Source organism: Triturus cristatus, chromosome 1_2 (assembly GCF_964204655.1).
Source record: "Triturus cristatus chromosome 1_2, aTriCri1.1, whole genome shotgun sequence".
NCBI lineage: Eukaryota > Metazoa > Chordata > Amphibia > Caudata > Salamandridae > Triturus > Triturus cristatus.
The window spans coordinates 1,044,947,663-1,044,966,873 of NC_140580.1; positions in this window are offsets into that span (position 1 = coordinate 1,044,947,663).

Sequence of the window (19,211 nt, forward strand, 5' to 3'; positions counted from 1 at the left end):
TCCTGCGCATAGTTCTGTGCATGAGCAGAATCCCTGCAACAATACTACTCCTTAACACTACCCATTCCAAAACCAAAAAAAATCTTAGTACATCTTGATGCTCCATTCCCTGATCCATACAAACATCTACTCCTCATAACACTACCCATCACTGAACCTTAAACAACATTACTACAACTTAAAGCTTTCCACCCCTGAATCCTAAATAATCTTTACTAACTCAATGCCATTCTTCCCTGGCCCCTAAAAACTTCTTCCTATACCTTAACACTAACCTTCCCTGAACCATAAAACCGTTCATTACCCCTTAATGCCACCCTTCCTTGAACCCTCAAAACTCTTTTTTTTTTTAATAATGTTTTTATTAAACTTTTCATCAATAGTATACAATCACAGTTCGACAAATGCATTGTTCATACAGCAAAAAACAGGAGTAGTGAGGAATTATCATAAATTAGATTACATATGCATCAGCAGGATCGAACATAATCAAGCAGTTAGGACAGTTATACACTACGAACCCTTGCTTTCACCTAACGCTACCCTTCCCTGAACACTAATAACCTGTTACTACCCCTTAACGATACCTTTCTCCGAATCCTACAAAACCAATAACGCTATCCTTCACTGAGCCTATAAACACCTTACCATTTCTTAATGCTACCCATTCCTGAACCCTAAAAATTCTAACTACCCTTTGACAACACCCCTCCTTGAAACCTAAAATCCCAATACTATCCATTAATGGTACATATCCATGGACCCTAAAATCCCTTACTTCCATTAGGGCTACCCTTCCCTAGATCCTAAAAATCTCTTACTACCCTTTAATGCTACCCTTCCTAAACCTTAAAAATTCCTTGCTACCCCTTAACGCTACCCTTTACTGAGCCCTACAAACTCCGCAATATCTCTTAATGCTTACTCAGGGACTCTGCCTGCTCAAAGCAGGGGGATCCTAAGGGTGAAGTACTGGGAAGAATTGGGATTAAAATGATGAATTCCCCGGTTAATCCTCATTTCTAAGTTGAAATTTAGGGTCCCACTTGTGATCCCTGTTATTTGTTTTGCCACGTCCCTCCCTACAATTATCAATGCTCCCAGTATCGGGAGCACTGTGGATGGGTTTCCAGGGGACGCTGTAATTATGAGTGGGTGTAACTCATATAATTTGCTGTAGCATAATAATGAAAAATCCAACTAAATTAAGTGAGGTTATGTGGAATTATGTGTGGAGCATAACCCTGCATTTAGCACTAGTTTCTGCGAAATGCACCCTTGCATCCAAAATGGACCCGTGTCAGAATTTTTTACTAAGAAAATAGTGTTAAATGGAACAGAACATAAACTGCAGCAGTCACTCGCATTCTGTTCCTGTGCTGTTGGCGGTAGACATTTTACCCCCTTATTACTCAAATTGTGCAAGCGGGCGTAATCGTGTAACTTTTGGTAATTTGGTGTCACAACAGTAACGTGAAATTACCCAAATTATTCAGATTAATCCAGCACTATTAAAATTGAGCCCAGGTTTAGTTGTTATAAGTCCCTTAGTGGCATCGAGCAATATGAAAAACCTTCTTAAAAAGTTAGAACATTTTAGGCCATCAGTGGAGATTACATTCTTCTGTTTTTATAAAGTGGAGCGGTGCTGCATTGCCATTTGCGAGAAATGAGCACCTCCACACGAATGGAGTCATTTACAGAATGTGGGGTGTTTCGGCAGTAACACCACAATTCTGTAAAACGGTTACACAACTAGTTATCGCGACATTGCCGCAAGTATAGAGATAAATGTGCAAGCAGTGCTTCTGTCTCTTTTACCATTATTATTAGGGGTGGATGGAACTCATGGAATTACATACAAACTCTTTCAGATTCCATAGAGTTTTGTGAGCAGTTGACATTTGGCACATCAAGCTGCACACGGCCATTTTTACCGCCGGATGCTTGTTCTGCGCTGTAAAACGTGCACACGCACCACATGGCGCACCAGAGGGCGCTGCTTCTTTCTGTAGCAGTACATTTTCTACTTGAGTGGCAGTTTTCTCAGTGTGAATGGTCACGACCGCTCGCATTAAGAAATCTCACCAGGAGGTGTTCTAGTGGCCGATAATCATGCTACGGATGCTAATTCTTGCTCACCAACCACATGTGAGAAAAAACTCCATCACGCAGCAGTTGTTGGAATTTTGCCAGAACTCCTGGTTCCAAGCAGAACGTGGCATGGGCAAAATTCGTGTATGATTCTCTTAATGCTGAAATAGTAATAAAATTACAGAACAGCACTTTCCACACATTCCACCAGATTCTTTACAGCTGCCCATGTATTCTAAATATGTCTGTGAAAGACACAACATACACAAAATATTAATGCATGACTACTCTAAATGCCCAATGTAAGTAGGGTATCGCTTTTTAGGTTTCGCTTGACAGAGCTGGTGTCTGGATGACATTTTTACAAATTCTCTAAGATATGCATAGAGCCATCAGCTGGTAAAATTGAGTTATGTTTCTCCTTTATGTATTCTACAGAGAAGGCAATATTCTTGCTACTTTTTCCCAGTGTTGGCAAAGCCAGCAGGACAGGTTTTAATGTCCTAAACAACAATTGGTCATACAATGCATACAAACAGCATTTGTGAATGCATATGTTGACATTTCCTGTTACACTAAAACCAGACCTAGTGGTTTTGCACATGCTGGTTGATGGAAATTTGGATTATTTAATTAATTTTCCCTAAGACTTACATGCTGGAGACAAATTGTTGATGAGTCTGGACTAAAGAATGATCAAATCAACCGCAATAGCATTTACGTACCCAAAGGGCAAAAATGGTTTTGTCAATGCTTGTTTTAAACAGTTGTATTCATAAACAATCTCAAATAAGAGAACACCATGGCCTAATCCTGTGTTGCAAAAGGCAGTAGTTAGTGAGAGACAACCTCCTTTAAAAAAAAAGAAAAGCTCGCACAGGAGGCCCTCCTGCATCCCCATCCATCCCTCATCTACTTGCACATTAGACATCTGTTATGAGGACAGGTAGTAATAAATCTGTCTGGACATTACACCAGTAATCCAACCTATCACATACTCCAGAAAGGGGCTGAAACAAAGTCTGCAATGGATTTTTCCTCGGTCTATAGAACAGATAGGTGATATTTAACCGTGGAATTGTAAAGGTGTTTGTGCTTGTCACCATACACACAATTCTAGCAAAAAAACACTCATACCGTAAAATCTGGCAAATTTACTTTAACAGGAGAACATTTTGCAGCTCTTAACAATACTTGTAATACTTGACCGTGACAGCAAAATGAAAATGAGGGTATCTTTGCCCATTCATCCTGAGACAGCATGTATTTATTTTAGGAGTGTTTTTTGTAGTGCTACGTGTCACCTTGGACACGTCTGACCACTAGAGGAAAAACTAAAGTGTACAGACAGAATGACTGGCGATATGGGGGTGGGGGGGTGGGTTGAGTCCCATCAGTTGTAGGAACTCATCAGAGAACCCGCATTTTTCAGTCACATCCTTGGATAAAGTACACAGCTAGCCGAAAGTGCTACTAAATAATACGGATTTCAGAAAATTGAAACAGTTCTATTTATCTCCTCGTCATCTGCCACACAAAATGGCAACCTCGTGTGATTCAAGGATTGGCAAGTATGCCCACCCAGGGAGACATGCGTGTCACACAGAGTAACACAGGTTTTATGAAAAGCAACACATTCAAATCCCACCCATGGCAGAGATCTACCAGCCAGCACGCGTGCCACTGGCGCCTTGACCATGCACTACCTGCGCTTCGCTCACCGAATTTGTTCAGACCTTCACTATTGTCTACAGGAAGAAGCACAGGTTTAAACATTAAAATCAAAAGCTCACTGCTGGTTACCTGAGATAATGTTGCAACAACAAGGTGGCCTTTCCGTACAGTCCACATGAGCAGGCTCGAGTAGAGATTAGGGAATGATAGATATCTTCAGATGGAGGCATCAGGAGTGAAGCGTCTAACTTGAAAAATAAGTCTTTTGTGATATAGAATGGCATGTTTGGTAGAATATAGAGAAATTCGGGGGGGGGGGGAATCATCTTGTACAAGGCACTGCAACATGTCGCTTTTTCCACCATCCCCTTGTCAAAGCGTCCCCACATAAGGATTAGAGAATTCCAATAAAAGGACAAAAAGCAAATAGGATAGAGGTCATCCCTGTCTGGTGCCCCCTCTTAATTTCCTATTTCAAAATGTGGGGCCATCAGTTTCACAGTGCGGAGGTGTGGAGTTAAGAACAGTAAATTTATATTTTCCAATATCTACTTACCTCCACAATTTGGTTATCTGTATTCTTGATATGATATTTTTGTACCATGATACTTCTGTAGTCCATATTCTGTCCTTTAACCCATTAACCACATATTTACCGGGCTTATGGATAACCACTGTTGTGGTGGTGCAGAAAACAGCTGACAAGGTTCCCTTCACCATGGCCTCTACAAAGAGATAAAGTGACAGCTAGCTTATTAAACTTCCGCTTGCAGAGTGCAGGGTGGTGCCCACTCAGGGCAGGTGTCTTCCCTCCTTTGAGCTGTGTGACAGCCATTGTGATCTGATCTTCTAGCTGCTCTAGATCTAGTGAAGATCTTGTGATCAGGGTAAATTGTGGAGTGGAGAGATCATTCATAAACCCCCTCAGCTTGTCATTGCGACTGTCAGGCCTGGATTCATAGATGAACTGATAATAACTAGGAAAGTCCTGAATAGTTGAAGCATTCCCCTCCACCATCCGTCCCATATAATATATCATCCCAGGAATCAAGTACTGGCCCTCCTCTCATCTGCTGAGTCAATCCAGTAATGTATTGGCTTAAGTGTCCACATTTAAAATGTGGTGCTGTGTCAATCAAAAGTATGCTATGTCCCTATTTGTTTACTGCTATTTTTAAATACTAAACGTGTCTCTTTTCTAACTACAAGGTTACGTTCAAGCTTGGACATCACACTAGACATGTTGTTGTTCTAGCTTCAAAAGTACTTACTCAATCCAGGCGTCCTTTGCATTCTAGTCTTTTTCCTGAAATCTTAAACATGAGCTATCATCGCAATATAGATTTGTATGTGTCTCGCAGTGTCACAACTGACTCCACAGAGCTCAAATCTTCTTCAAAGTAGCAGTCTGGTATTTTGACCATACAGAAATGATTCAGTAGTGAGAAGGGCGTAGGTATGTGTGAGGGCAACAGGGGTTGCTGTGAGTGGTGATCTGGCTGCAAAAGCACATCACGGTAAAACTATTCCAAACAACCTCGCACCCACAGCATGTTAAAAACTACCCACCGCCCCAATGCATTGGGTGTTTGTTGCTGAACAATACTAACTGTGCGTCAAACCACTGCTAAAGCAGAAACAGCACCAAGCCTTCATAGAGGTATATAGACAAAAAAGGAAAGTAAATTGCAACACTCAACTCCTCCATTATATATAGAAACATCATATTGTCATTGGAGCATCTACATCACAAAACATCACTAAGTAAACCCCAGGCCAGAGCTACAGCTCATGTAAATAGAGGCAGCCACGCCCCACGACGAAATGTCGGAGACATATCACACATATCATCTCCCATCGGACACCATGAGGCCCATCATCACTCGTATTGAACCCCCACATCTGTGCCATCGGAGGCTGAATCTGGTTTTTCAGGTGAGCGTGTAGCACTCGCGTCCAGCCCACATTACTCGAATGCCAGGTCTCTGTAGCCGGCGTCCTAGTCCCATCACGTCCTTGTGAAGTATGAGATGCTCCGATGGCATAAGTGAGTCAAGCATCCATGCCCTCCCTCAGAATTTATCTAAGGGCTGGAAGAACCATGACCACTTCAAAGTATCCCTAAATTGGCAAGAAAGTGCATTATGCACAAGACATTTTTCACAGTGTGATAGGCACAGCTCTGCTCTGCTGCTGTTCTGCCTGCATACAAACTAGGAAGAAAAGGATTTTAGAAATGTCCGGAAGCAAGGAGTCATGAGCTTCAGCAGCCTAAAGTATGACATCCCAGTGGAGATAGACGGCTCAGGGCCCAGTCTCTGAGGAGGCACAGGTTCCCTATGGGATCTCTCCACTGAAAAGAAGCAGGACAGTTTTTAGTTCAAAGTTCCTGCAAAATCTGGCCCTCTTTGAGACACCCACTATGAGTAGGTGGTTCAGATAGTGGCATCCCTCAGTATCTTTGAATTTAGTGGTCTGCTGTAGGATAGAGATTGTTATCAGGAGACAGTGTCCTTGAGAAATTTCACCTCTTTAGAGGTAACATCAGACGTCATCCCACTCTCCAAGATGTTGGAAAAAGGTTGTACATAGGAAACTGAGGTCCTTGGTACAGTACATAGCTTCTGTTCCAGAGCAGTTCTATAATCCGTAGTTGGGACCAATATGTGAAGTGTCATAGTCGACATATTGATCTGTTTGTCAGTGAAAGCAGGTGTGGCAAATCGGTAGTGCATAGAAATGCACACTTAGCCAGTCTGTTTTATTGCTGGGAGCAGGTTTCCCAGTTGCATCTCACCTTGCAAAAACAACCCTCCCCCCAGAGAGTCCAGCAATGGTGTTGAGAGCAAAGTACTAGACACCCTGTAAGGCACAGTGTGCACTCACGAGCATAGACTCCCTCACAGGAGCATCCAAGTCAGGGCAGCTCAACAGGCTGCACACACCATGTGGAAAGGAGGATCAAGATTGCATAAGGGTAAGGCCAAGGGCCTAAGGTCAGTTTCACAGTCACTAACATTTCACTTCTTAGGGCCTTAGGGTTTCACTCGGGGGGCCAAATGCAGGTTGCAATTTGCCACATAGGTTACCTTTTGTAAAGATAACCTCATCAGAAACTGCCTCCAGTTACTTCACCATGCAAAAAGAAGCTTGGGGCGGTTATCACCGTCACCACTGTGAGCAGCAGGATTTGCTGCCCCAATTGGACCCTCCAGTACTGAACTTCTTCTGCCCAAGTCACTGGGGGGACAGAAAGTCTCCCCATAGAAAATGCGTTCTACATTATGTTATGTTATGTGGATTTGTAGAGTAGGATTATCATCTGAGGAGTATCCAGGTACTAGGGTAGATGAGTAGGTAAATCGGGCTAATAGTTGAATAGCCAGATCTTCAGTTTCTTAAAGAATTCGGGAAGAGATAGAAATCGCCTGATGTGTTGTGTGAGGTTGTTCCAGAATTTGGCGGTGATGTAGGATAAGAAGTGTCCTCCTGACTTGCTCCAGCGAAAACAGGGTATTTGCACAAGGTGGAAAGAGGCTGAGTGCAGTTGCCTGGTGGATTGGTGGAAGTTGAGTAAGTGGTTGAGGTAAGCAGGTCTGACGTTGTGGAGGGCTTTATATGTGTCGGTGAGGGGGTGAATTTCCATCGCTTTTGGATTGGTAGCAAGTGTAGCTCTATGAGGTGGGGCGTGATGTGTGCATTGCAGGATAAGTCTGGAGTCTTTGTATGAATTGAATCATGATGTCGGCATAGAGTGCATTGCCATAGTCTATTCTGCTGATTATGTGGGCCTGGGTGACCTTGTGGCTGGTGTCAGTGAGGAGTCAATGGAATAATTTGCGGAAGCTATATAGGATGAGAGAGGTGACGGCAATCACTTGTTTGGCCATTGTGAGTCTGTCGTCCACAATGATGCCAAAGTTTTTGGCGTGGTCAGTCGGGGTGGGCGTGGGTCCCAGGTCTGTTGGTCACCAGGAGGAGTCATATGGGGATCTCTTGTTCCTGAAGATCAGGACTTCAGTTTTATCTGTGTTGAGCTTTAGGCAGTTCTGTTGTTCCAGTTTGCTGTGTTAGAAATGCAGGTGTTGAAGTTGGTCCTGCTGATGTGATTGTTGTCTGTGAGAGACAGGATGAGCTGGGTGTCCTCTGCGTACAATACAATGTTAATTCAATGAGATCTTACAACTTGGGCAAGTGGCGCCATGAATATTTCAGAAAAGGTAGGACTCAGTCCTTGAGGAACTCCACAGATGAGTTTCTTGGGTGCAGAGGTGTAGGGAGGGAGCTGTGGGAGACAATATTGAAGGCTGCATAGAGGTTAAGTAGTATGAGTGTGGCGGTTTCTTCTTTGACCATGATGGTCCAGATGTTGTCAGTTGCTGTGATGAGAATGGTTTCTGTGCTGTTGTTCTTGCGGAATCCAGACTGCAAGATGTCTAGTGGGTGGTGTTTTTTGAGATGGATGGAGAGTTGTTTGATGATAGCTTTCTCCAGGACTTTGGATGGGAAAGACAGGAGTGAGATGGGTCTCTAGTTGCTGAGCTCTTTTACATCTGCCCGGGCTTTTTTCAGGAGAGCTGTGATTACTACCTGTTTCCAGTTGTCATGTAAGGTTCCACTTTGAAAGGAGGTACTGTTAATGGTGGTGAGATGGGAGCTGATCAGAGTTCCTCCTAGGTTGAAGACATGGCGTGGGCAGGGATCGGAGGGGACCCTAGAGTGGATTGTTCATATGATTACATGATTACATGAGGTGCATGGCTGCCATCTTGTCGCTCCCTCCCTCCATGTCTCTTCCTTTTGTTGTGGCTCGGCCCCTCAACACCCAGGGTCAGCCTCAGACCAGACATCCACCTTCTCTCTTCAAGCTTTCCACCAATGGGGGCAATCCTCTACTCAGACTGCTCCAGCCTTTACTATGGCCTGGCTCTGGTCACCTGCAGACCATGGGGTGAGCACACTTCTGTCTTCAGACCCCAGCAGGCCATACACCATGAGGGTTGTTAGAAAAAATGGGATGATTAGGACATATTAAGCCCCCCCCCCATATTAATTATTCTTGGCATTTTTATAATTTTATGACATTATCTCTACTACTATATGAGGTCCTAGCCAGAAAGAGTGGTGTAACGTGTCACTCCATTCACTCGCTCACCCATTCATTCAGCCATCCACCCATGCACTGACCTATTGAAAAATTCTTCCATGTACTCATCCATCCATTCACTCATTCCCTTACTCAATATCCATGTCGTTCACTCTTTAATTCAACCATTCTTTGCAGTCACTCACCCATAGAATCTCTCACGATATCCCACTCACACATTCATAAAACCCCATAAACACCTCAGCACTCTTGTGTTATATAGCTAGGCCTATTGGTTTTGTCATTGCTCATTTCTTTTTCCTAATACTGCATGTCGCCAATGTACTGCACTTAGTACACCTACAACAGCAAAACCTTTCTCTTAATTATTTGTCTTTTTATTAAGGTTTATCATAAGGTTCTACATGGTTTATGGCCACTTTGGAAAGCTTTAGTGCTCTCTTAATGCATTTTAATTTCATGTGCAAGATAGGACGAATGTGGCCACCACGTTGTGGCAGCACACCAAGCCTCTGGAGCTGTTGGACATCTAAGAGACGGCTGCTGTTGCTGACTCAGGAATTGTTTACACCTCACAAGATTTATCTCTCAGCTATTTCAGGACTTGACTGAAGCCTCATTTCTGTGCTCACTCAGCCTGCTCTGAAAGATTAGAGGGTTTGCTGATGGCTTCAGAAAGCGCTTCATTGGGCATTAAGTAATTGTTTCAGGACGCACGGGTGCAGAACATGTGAAAATACCACTCCGTGGAAAAACAGGGCTGAACTCAAACTGTGACAGAAGCAGCCGGACAGACAAACAGCAGAGCCCCGTGCCTCCGTGCTAAGTAATCCTGCCCCTTCGGCACAGTATGCAGTGAACTGAACCGATTTGCATACCATGAAAGTGAGCATTGACAGAGAACTCACAGCCAATGTTAACATCAATAGTGGGAACTCCAGTTGACCATTTACAAATGGTTTCTACTGAACTTAGATTGTAGCATTTGATTTTTTTAAATAAATTAACAGGTACCAGTAAAAAATAAGGGGGATATGTAAAGTTAGGCAGACAGGGAACTCTTCCAAAAATGTGCCAGAGTACCATGTCAGCCAATCTGGCAGTCCGCCCATTCTATTTAGAGTCAAAAGAACCACCATGTTTCTGCTGGTACAGCCCCCGGTGGCAGAGTCGGAGGAAATCTTAGACAGCCAGCCCCATGGACATTGGGCTATTAGTTTAAGTACCTCAGACAGTCCGCTAAGTTTAGGGTGGAAACTCTGAAATACTTTTTTCCAGTTTAGAACCACCAGGAAAAGTCTGGCAGTTCTGAATAGAAAAACTTAAAAATGATTAGACCTGACTGAAAACTCCCAGGAATATTAGGGCCTGATTATGAGTCTGGTGGTCTCGCGACTGCCAGACTCACGGTGGTGGTGGTCTGTACGCTGCATTACGACTTGAAAGGTCGTTACGGCGGACAACCACCAGCAGTGCCTGGGAACAGTCGTTCCCTGGCAGTGGCAGAGCTGCGCCACAATGTAAGATGATCAGCGGGACTGGCTCAATCCCACCAGGCAAATTACAAGTTCTGCCACTGCCAGCCATTTCATGGCGGGAGCCCCTCCATGAAAAGTCTGGCGGTGGAGGAAGCGCTTGCTCCCCGTCATAGGGATACATTCATGGGGGCACAACATGTGTCCCCTTGTCTGTATATCCCCATAGTTCCAGCACGGCATAGACGTCACCGTCCATGCTGTGCTGTAACGTTTTTGCCGTCCCCATTGTGATGCCTGTTTTCCAGGCACCGCCATGGGAAAGGTGAAAGACCGCCTGCTATACAGGAGTTCAACTCGTAATATGGCTGGCAGTCCTTTTGTGGGTTTGGCGCAGCTGTGCAGGTGAAGAGCAGTCGCAACTGCGCCAAACTTGTAATCAGGCCCTTAGTTTTCTGTTTGTGAAAAAAAATTCTGCATTGGAAGTATGATTTAAAAAAATAAAAAAGGTTTGCTTTATGGCTGCTCCAAACATGGCAGATGCTCAGAAAGCTCACATTGTCTTTTGAGTAGGGGTGGGTGAAGAATTCCACTCTGCCGGCAGAGTTAGCAGACTAATGCCCAATCCGCGCAGAGCATGGAGTTTCGCAAAACTCTGCAAAGTGATGCGGATCCAAGTTTTTTCTCATGAGCTGCTTGTCAACGTTAATTTGGTGAGCGCTCGCATGAAAAAATGGCGTTTTAGACCTCCCCCAGTGAGATTTATCAACGCGGGCAGTCAATGCAGGTTGCAACCTCTTGGGTTGACCAATCTGCTGCACACATGGAGACAGCTCTACTCAAGCGGCAGCAAGCAGCAGTGCCCTCTGGCATGATGCGTAGTGCAGTTCAAGTTGATTTTACAGCATGGGACAAACTCCCGGCACAAAAAATCAGCGAGAGCAGAGCGACTTAACAGACTCCGCTGCTGGCAGAACTCCACACAGCGCAGCACAATTTTTCCGTCACTTCACACACAGTTCCGCAGAGTGGAACCCTCCGAACTCCATCCATGCCTACTTTCGAGGAGCCACCATGGCTATGGTTCCTCAGATGGCACAGAGATCTCTTTATATATGATGGGCTGTAAACCCATCAGGCAAAGTGCATGCCTGCCCTCGCGGAACAGTGTACAGTCTGCCAAACAATGAATAAATCCCCATGTTTCTTACAATATCCTCTTGGAACTGGATATTAGCATCTAAGGTGCCTAGTAAGTTAATTCTGTGTTGCTATCTGACCAGTAAACCTTTCCTTCGGCTTGGCCTGTGGCCTCCATTTGGTTATTCAGCATATGGGTATCTATGAGTAGTATGGTCTTCCATCTACCCTGTCTTTCCATGCAGATTTTTAAGGGAGTCTGGGTGTTCCACCATAAAATTGTTTTCGAAATATTATGACTTACAAATATCATGATGGAAATATTGTGGTGTGGGTGGTGAAGGCAAGATGGCGGCCGGACCTTCGGCCGGGCTAGCTGGCTAGGAACACTCTCTCTCGGCTGACCCGCCAGGCTGCCTTTTCTTCGGATCCGGAGACTTTGGAATAGCGGGATATTAGATTTCAACCACACTACCTCTGTTCTCTGGACCCAAATTTCTCTTCTATCGGCATGCTCTTATTTATTTATTTTATTTTATGATTTATACCGCGCTAGAATCGACTCTGAATAGAGTATCTCTGCGCACAGAATAGAGAGAAAGAGGGAGATGAAAAAGAGACCAGCAGCAGCAGGTAGCATAAGATTCAGTTCCGTTTAAAGGTACATGTGATAAATCAATGAGAGATTCCTAAAATAGAACAGTTTTGAGTTTTTTTCTAAATTTAAGGTGTTCTGAGCATTGTCTAAGTTCAAGAGGAAGATTATTCCATAAAGTTGGTCCGACTACCGATAAGGCTTTCCCACCTTGTCTGGTCTTCTTTATAGTAGGTACTCTAAGTAGAAGTTGACTGCTAGACCTGAGAGACCGTGTGGGATTATAAGGAATACATTTGTTCTTCCAGTAGGAGGGTCCACATCCATGTATGGTCTTATGAATCAGGCAGTAAGTCTTAAAAGTGATCCTCTTACGGATTGGGAGCCAATGTAGTTTGTCAAGGAGGGGTTTAGAAGGAGTTCTAGGTGGGGCATTCAGCACAAGCCTTGCTGCGTTGTTTGGTATCACCTGGAGTTTTGCTAGGACTCCCTCATTGGCTGACAGCAAGAGTCCGTTGCAATAATCCAGGCGACTCAATACTAGTGCCTGTACCAAAGTTTTTCTGGTGGAATCAGGTAATAGTGGAAAAACTTTGCGTAGAAGTCCAATAACATGAAAACATTGGCCAACCACCCAGTTGCCATGTTGTTTAAAAGTGAGCTCCCAATCGAGGCGTACCCCTAGGTTTTTTACAACCTGTTTAGGTTCTGGTACTTGGCCAAGCTCGCATGGCCACCAATCCGGTGTCCACAAAGTTCTTACCTCCCCAAAAAGCATGACTTCGGTCTTATTAACGTTGCATTGAAGGTAGTTTGAAGTCATCCATTTTGCCACAGCCTTCATGCCTTCAGAAAAGGCCACCTTCACTTTGTCGGTGAGGAGTTTGAAAGGGAACAGGAGCTGAGTATCGTCGGCGTAAGAAACGGGAATGAACCCAAAATCTCTCAGAATTCTGGCCAGGGGTGCCACATAGATGTTGAAAAGAGTCGGGCTCAGACAGGAGCCCTGTGGCACCCCCTTCGTGATGTAAGTCTCAGTCGACCGAAATGAGCCCAAGCTAACGGCTTGGGTACGATTCGATAGAAAACTCTTTAGCCAGGCTAGTGCTGTGCTCTCAATGCCAATTGTAGTCAGACGTTCGATTAGGATTTTATGAGATATCGTATCGAACGCCGCCGATAGATCTAACAATACCAAGATCACAGAATACCCTCTATCCTGGTACATGTGAAGGTCATCAGTCACAGATAGCAAGGCAGATTCAGTACTGTGTTTTGGTCTAAAGCCAAACTGAGAGCTATCTAGTCTACCAGCCTGTTCAATGTAGTGTGATACCTGTTTATTCACATGTTTCTCTATAAGTTTCCCCAAAAAAGGAAGTAAAGAAATGGGCCTAAGGTTGGACATGTCAGTCCAGGGGATGGAAGGGTTTTTCCTGATGGGTCTTACTAGTGCTTTTTTCCATTCCCCAGGAACTTGACCCTCCGTCAATGATAGATTGATGAGACATTGAATCTGTGGACTCAGAATCTTTCCTACAACCGGAATGATTCTGGCCGGGATGATGTCTGAGGGGCTCCCACTCTTGATCTGGCCTAGATAGCATTCAATCTCCACTAGGGAGATAGGAGGAAAAGATTCCAAGGTCGTCGATCCTGACTCTTTTTCTTTCTCCAAGAGTAAGGACGCGTCTCCAATGGTGGATAGACTGGATCTAGTAATGTCATCATGTATCTTACTTATCTTATTTGTGAAAAACTGAGCCACTTCGTAGCATAGTTCTTGTGATGCTAGTTCAGAGGTTTCACAAGCAGCTGGTTTCACAAATGACTGTAGGGTTTGATATAGAATCCTGGGAGTATTACCTGCGGCTGAGAGAAGAGACTCTATGTGAGTTTTCCGGGCGTTTCGAATTTCTTTATGATACGCGGTAAGAGCTGCCCAGAAATGATTCTTATCCGATTCATCATGGGTCGTTCTCCACACCTTTTCTAGTTTTCTCGCCAGTTGTTTAAGTAATCTTAAATGCTCAGAAAACCATGGTTCCTGTTTGCGAGCTAGGCGTGGTTTGAAGGTTTTCATGGGGGCAATCCGGTCAACCACCTTAAGAATAGCCTGATTGTAATTGGCCAAAGCCTTGTCGACATTTTCTACAGAGCAAATGCGAGGTGCAACAAATTGCTCCTGAAATGTTTCCGGAGTGATCTTATGCCATTGCCTGCGTGTAGTAGGAAAGGCTTGCCCCAGAGGTGGAGCTTTACCTGAATGGGAGGTAAGGAACTCCAGAACAAAGTGATCTGTCCAATTAACTTGTGTTGGAGGGGCGCATATCAGGGTGTTAGGTTTGTTAGAAAAAATGAGGTCCAAAGTGTGGCCTGCTGAGTGCGTGGGACCAGTATTCATTAGAGTTAGTCCTAACAGAGAAGTGTCAGTTAGTAAAGACTGTGCATCTACATTATCCTTCAAATCACTATGCACATTGAAATCTCCTAGGAGTATAAATTCGTTCTCTGCATCAATGTGTCTGGCTAGTATTTCCAGCAACAAGATGTTAAAGCTGGTACAAGGGCCCGGAGGGTGATAAACTAGTGCCCCTTTATGGCCAATTTTATTAGAAATGAAGATTTTAAAAAACAGAATTTCTAAATCTGGAGTACTCATTTCCTCTAAGATGGTGATTGATAAGTTATGTTTATATACAATCGCAATACCTCCCCCTGTCTTGGCAGGACGATCTAACCTGGCTATTTTGTAACCTTCTGGGATCCCTAATGTAATGGCTGGGACCGAATGAGGTTTTAGCCATGTTTCGGTCAGGTAACAGAGTTCCGGTTGCATCGAAGCAATCATTTCCCAAACTTCACTGTAGTGTTTAGGCAAAGATCTGATGTTGCACAAAAGGTTTCTGCTCTTAAAAAGGCCCTGGGGGACTGCTGTTATGGTGGTAGTTTCACACGGAGCGCATAGCGGGTGATCATTAAGGGCTTGATATAAACATTTCTGACAGGCAAAGGGTCCCTCTGGTGGAACTCCCCCTCCTCCTGTACAACCCTGAAGTGGTGGCTTCCAGATGCGTAATAAATCTAATGATGAATATGTTACCCGAGGTTTCTTATGGTCCACAGGGCGAGTGGCTATAAGGGCCATATCCTCTGGCCCCTAGCCTCGTCCAGTCGCGGAAGGGCGCAGACGGGCTTCTCTTTGGCTTGTCTTAGGCGCGTTCTAAGGCGCACCCCTGCGCGCGACCGCTGCGCGCTCAGAGTGACGAGCAACCTTTGTAGTCCTCACACTCAAAAAGCTAGAGCGCTAACCGCCCGTAATGCGGAAGTGACTGGGTCTGCCTGTCCGCCCTCCGCTCAACGGCGATAATCACCGAGTCGGACCGAGGCGTGCAGGCTAGCAACTGAGCCCAGACTTCCCTAGCAATAGGTGCGGGTGAGTGGGGAACAGATGATCAATTACTAAGTATATTGTGGCCTGATTTTTAAAACAATGATTCGTACTTTTAAAATTCCCAACCAAGGAAATCATGCAGCGCTGACCCTTCCACTGAGTCCACTTACGCTTCCTGCAGCGCTTACTGGCGTCTAAAACGGCTCGGGGAAGACGCTGCCACCGTCAACACCTTACTGCCCCTGGCGCTCTTTTGTTTTAAGGAGCCGACTTACCCGTCGGATTTTTGCCTGGTGTGTGGGACTCTGTACGCGCTACTCTGGTGGTTAGGGCGACGCCGTTTCTTACTGCAAGGACATGCCGCCAAAGGGGAAGAACACGGCTACGGCTGCGGCTACGGCTCCCGGTGTCACAGGTCGAGCCTTGCTCACCCGGGGCGGCGGCTCCATGAAGGTAAATACTGAGGAGGTGTGTGCTGTAACATCGTCGATTCTGGGAGCTGCTACTCCGGAGGAAACATTGCATACCCGGCAAGTGGCTCCAGTCACAGCGGGTTCAAAATTAAAGCACACAGTTCCCACTATGTTTAAAAAACCTGCAGCTAAAAGCAAGACGCCACAATCATCTATTTTGTCAACTAAAGGTCAGTCTGTTTCTTTAACCTCTGATGTAGCTGTTTCTTTAAAACTTTCACCAAAGCCAATTCTTAAAACTGACTCTGGCCTTTCTCCCCCGAGTGCATTAATGCCTGCTTGCTCCCCCAGTAGTAAAGGGGGAACTATAATGAATAATGCTGTAATCCCGATCGCAGCAGGGGGGGACATTAATGCAGAACCTGGAGCTACTATTGAAAATGCAGCTGGTGTCTTAAAATCCTGTGGAATTCTGGGAGCTGTAGTTTCAGTTCGGGCTGCTGGAGCTGTAGTAAAATCTATTACGCCAGGGGAGACCCAGCCATTACTGTCACAGTTAAATGAAACTATACCAAACGGGATGTCGCAATCAGCTCAAAAAGCTTCAGGTTCTAATGGGGACCCTGATAAATTCTATTCTCTATCTGATCATACAAGCTCATCCGAGGATGATTTTGGTGAAGATAAGGACTGGACGGATGATGACAGTGAGCCGGGGGATTGGCGAGCCAGCGAAGTATTAAACTCACTAGCTGGCCCCAACATAGTTCGTAAGGTAGCCAGAGATCAGGGGGCTTCAAGATCTTGTCCTGACGCAGGCTCACTAGCCTGAGACTATTCTTACTCCATGCAGTCTGATATGGAAAATGATACGACTGATCTAGGCAATTCGAGCGGAGCCAATACATCACAAGGGCACACCGGTGAGATGACATTAGCGGTTATCTATCAGACTACCATGGCCCACCGCGAAGAAACCCGACAGGAAAGTGCTCGGGCACAGGGTGCATGTCGCAGGGTACAAAATTCTATCCGCAGAGTAGCAAAGACCTGCTCAGAGATAGCTTCTAGAATCGGGGAAGCAGTCGCAAGGATATCGACTCTAGAAGACGATATGGCTGCCCAGAAAGGAGTTACAGACCTCATAAAGAACCAAAGGGAAGATATGGTGTGGAAGCTTACGGACCTTGAAAATAGAGCTCGGCGGAACAATCTAAGAATTCTGGGTGTTCAGGAAGGAATTGAAGGGTCGGACATTAGACAGTTTGTGGTAGATCTTTTCAGTGAAGCATTCCCTGAGGTCAAACAATGGGACTGGCAATCCGAAGTTCAGAGGGCCCATTTAAGCAAAAGAAGTGCACTGGCCAGTTAGAAGATAAACCTCGCGCCATTCTTATTAGTTTAAATAACTTTCTGTCCAGGGAGAAGATCTACGACTTGGCCTGGCCCGATAGGAAGCGAAGGGGCCAAGGGTGCGAGTTTTTTGTTAGACCTGATCTATGTCCGGCTACAGTTGAGCGGAGGTGGCAGCTCCGCCAGCTAATTTCATCGTTTCAATCTAAGGGAGCCCAGGCTTTCTTGCTTTTTCAATCTAAATTGAAAATTATCTATCAAGGCCAAACTAGATTCTTTGTTTCTGAAATCCAGGCTCAGGACTTTTTGAACTCACTTTAGGGGGGGTAATGTGGCGTTACTGCTAAGTCCATTTTTTTTTCTTTTTTCTCTCCTCTGGATCTCCTATATGTAAAGTGCAGGGGGGTGCTGTTCCGGAGTGGAGTAAAGAGGAATACGAAAGTTTTTTTTCTCTTCTCTTCTCTTCTTGGGAGCGTACCCCTTATTGACATTAGCAGTCTGGCGTGGTTGCCGGGGGACCTTGTGTTCCTTTTAGCTCCTCCATCACAAGGACTTCGGTCCTGGTGCCTCACGTAGGGGATGATGAATTGAGGGGGGGGGTTCTAGTGGGTGGGCTCGGGGAGGGTGGTTCGGGGGGGGTTTGGGGCAGGGGGGTTGGGCGGTTGGCCCTAAAAGGTAAAATTTGCTTGAATATATGCTATAATCATGGGGCATGTGTAAGGTTTTGTACAAATAAGGCATGCCTAAGGCTTGAAGGAGGGTTCAAAGTTATTTTTTGTGTACTTATGTTTTATGTTTACTTAGTGTATAGATGGCACAGGGTAAGATTTCTTTAGCCTCCTGGAATATATGTGGGCTTAATGATGGCAAAAAAGGGCATTGCTCTCAAACATTGTTCCAGCTTTGCATATTGATTTACTGTGTTTGCAAGAGACTCATGTCCTCTGGAGTGATCGGGACCTTCTCAGAATACCAGGCTTTGATTTAGTCGGGTGCTCCCGTCAAACATCAAAAATTAGAAGAGTTGCAATTCTAATGAGAAGAGTGATCGGTGTCTGTAGGAAACCCGGCCAAGATAATTCTGGGAGGTGGGCTATTATAGAGCTGGTTATCAATGGTAGATTCCTGACCGTGTGTACGGTTTATGGCTCCACTTTAGATGACCCTGATGTGTTTCATCATTTGAATGTAGAGCTGGCATTATAGTCTCATCCGATTTGTTTTTGTGGGGATATGAACATTAATAGGGGTAAGAAACCCAGGGTCTTTGGTGCACTTCAAGCCCTGATTCAAGAACATCGCCTGATTGATCTTTGGTTTCATCATAACAAAAACCAAGATGGCTTTACTTATTACTCAGCCCCTCATGACAAAATGGTCCGGTTGGATTATTTTTTTATGACGGATCAGCTGGCTGATGATTCTTCTATTTCAGCCCCTCCAAGAACTCTATCAGACCATAATCCCTTGATCGCTGAATGTCCCTTTTCTCAAATTCATGGTCCTTCAAGGATCTGGACATTTGAAAGGAAGCTCTTAATGGAGCAGTCCTATTTAGATCATATGAGGATGTGGATACCTGAATTTTTTAATATTAACAGGGGGACAGCTTCTAGCACCATTTTCTGGGATATATTTAAGGCTGCGGTTCGTGGAGAAACGAAGAGCTTCTCGGCTTTTCGACGTAAAATGATTCAAGACCAAATTATTAGTCGAATGGAAGAGCTCAGATTAGCAGAAGTCCATTTAATAGATGCTATTAAAGACGGACAGGATGCAGCAGAAAATCAGGCATTGGTTGCCAGGACCAGGGCTGGTGTGCTGGAGTTCTTTGGCCGGGACCTTGCTGCCAAATTTCTGCAGTTTCGTACTGAGATGTTTGAGTTAGATGAAAGATCTGGCAGGGTTCTGGCCAAACGACTCCAGCAGAGAAGCCTGGCTAATCGTATCTTTAAGATACAAGATC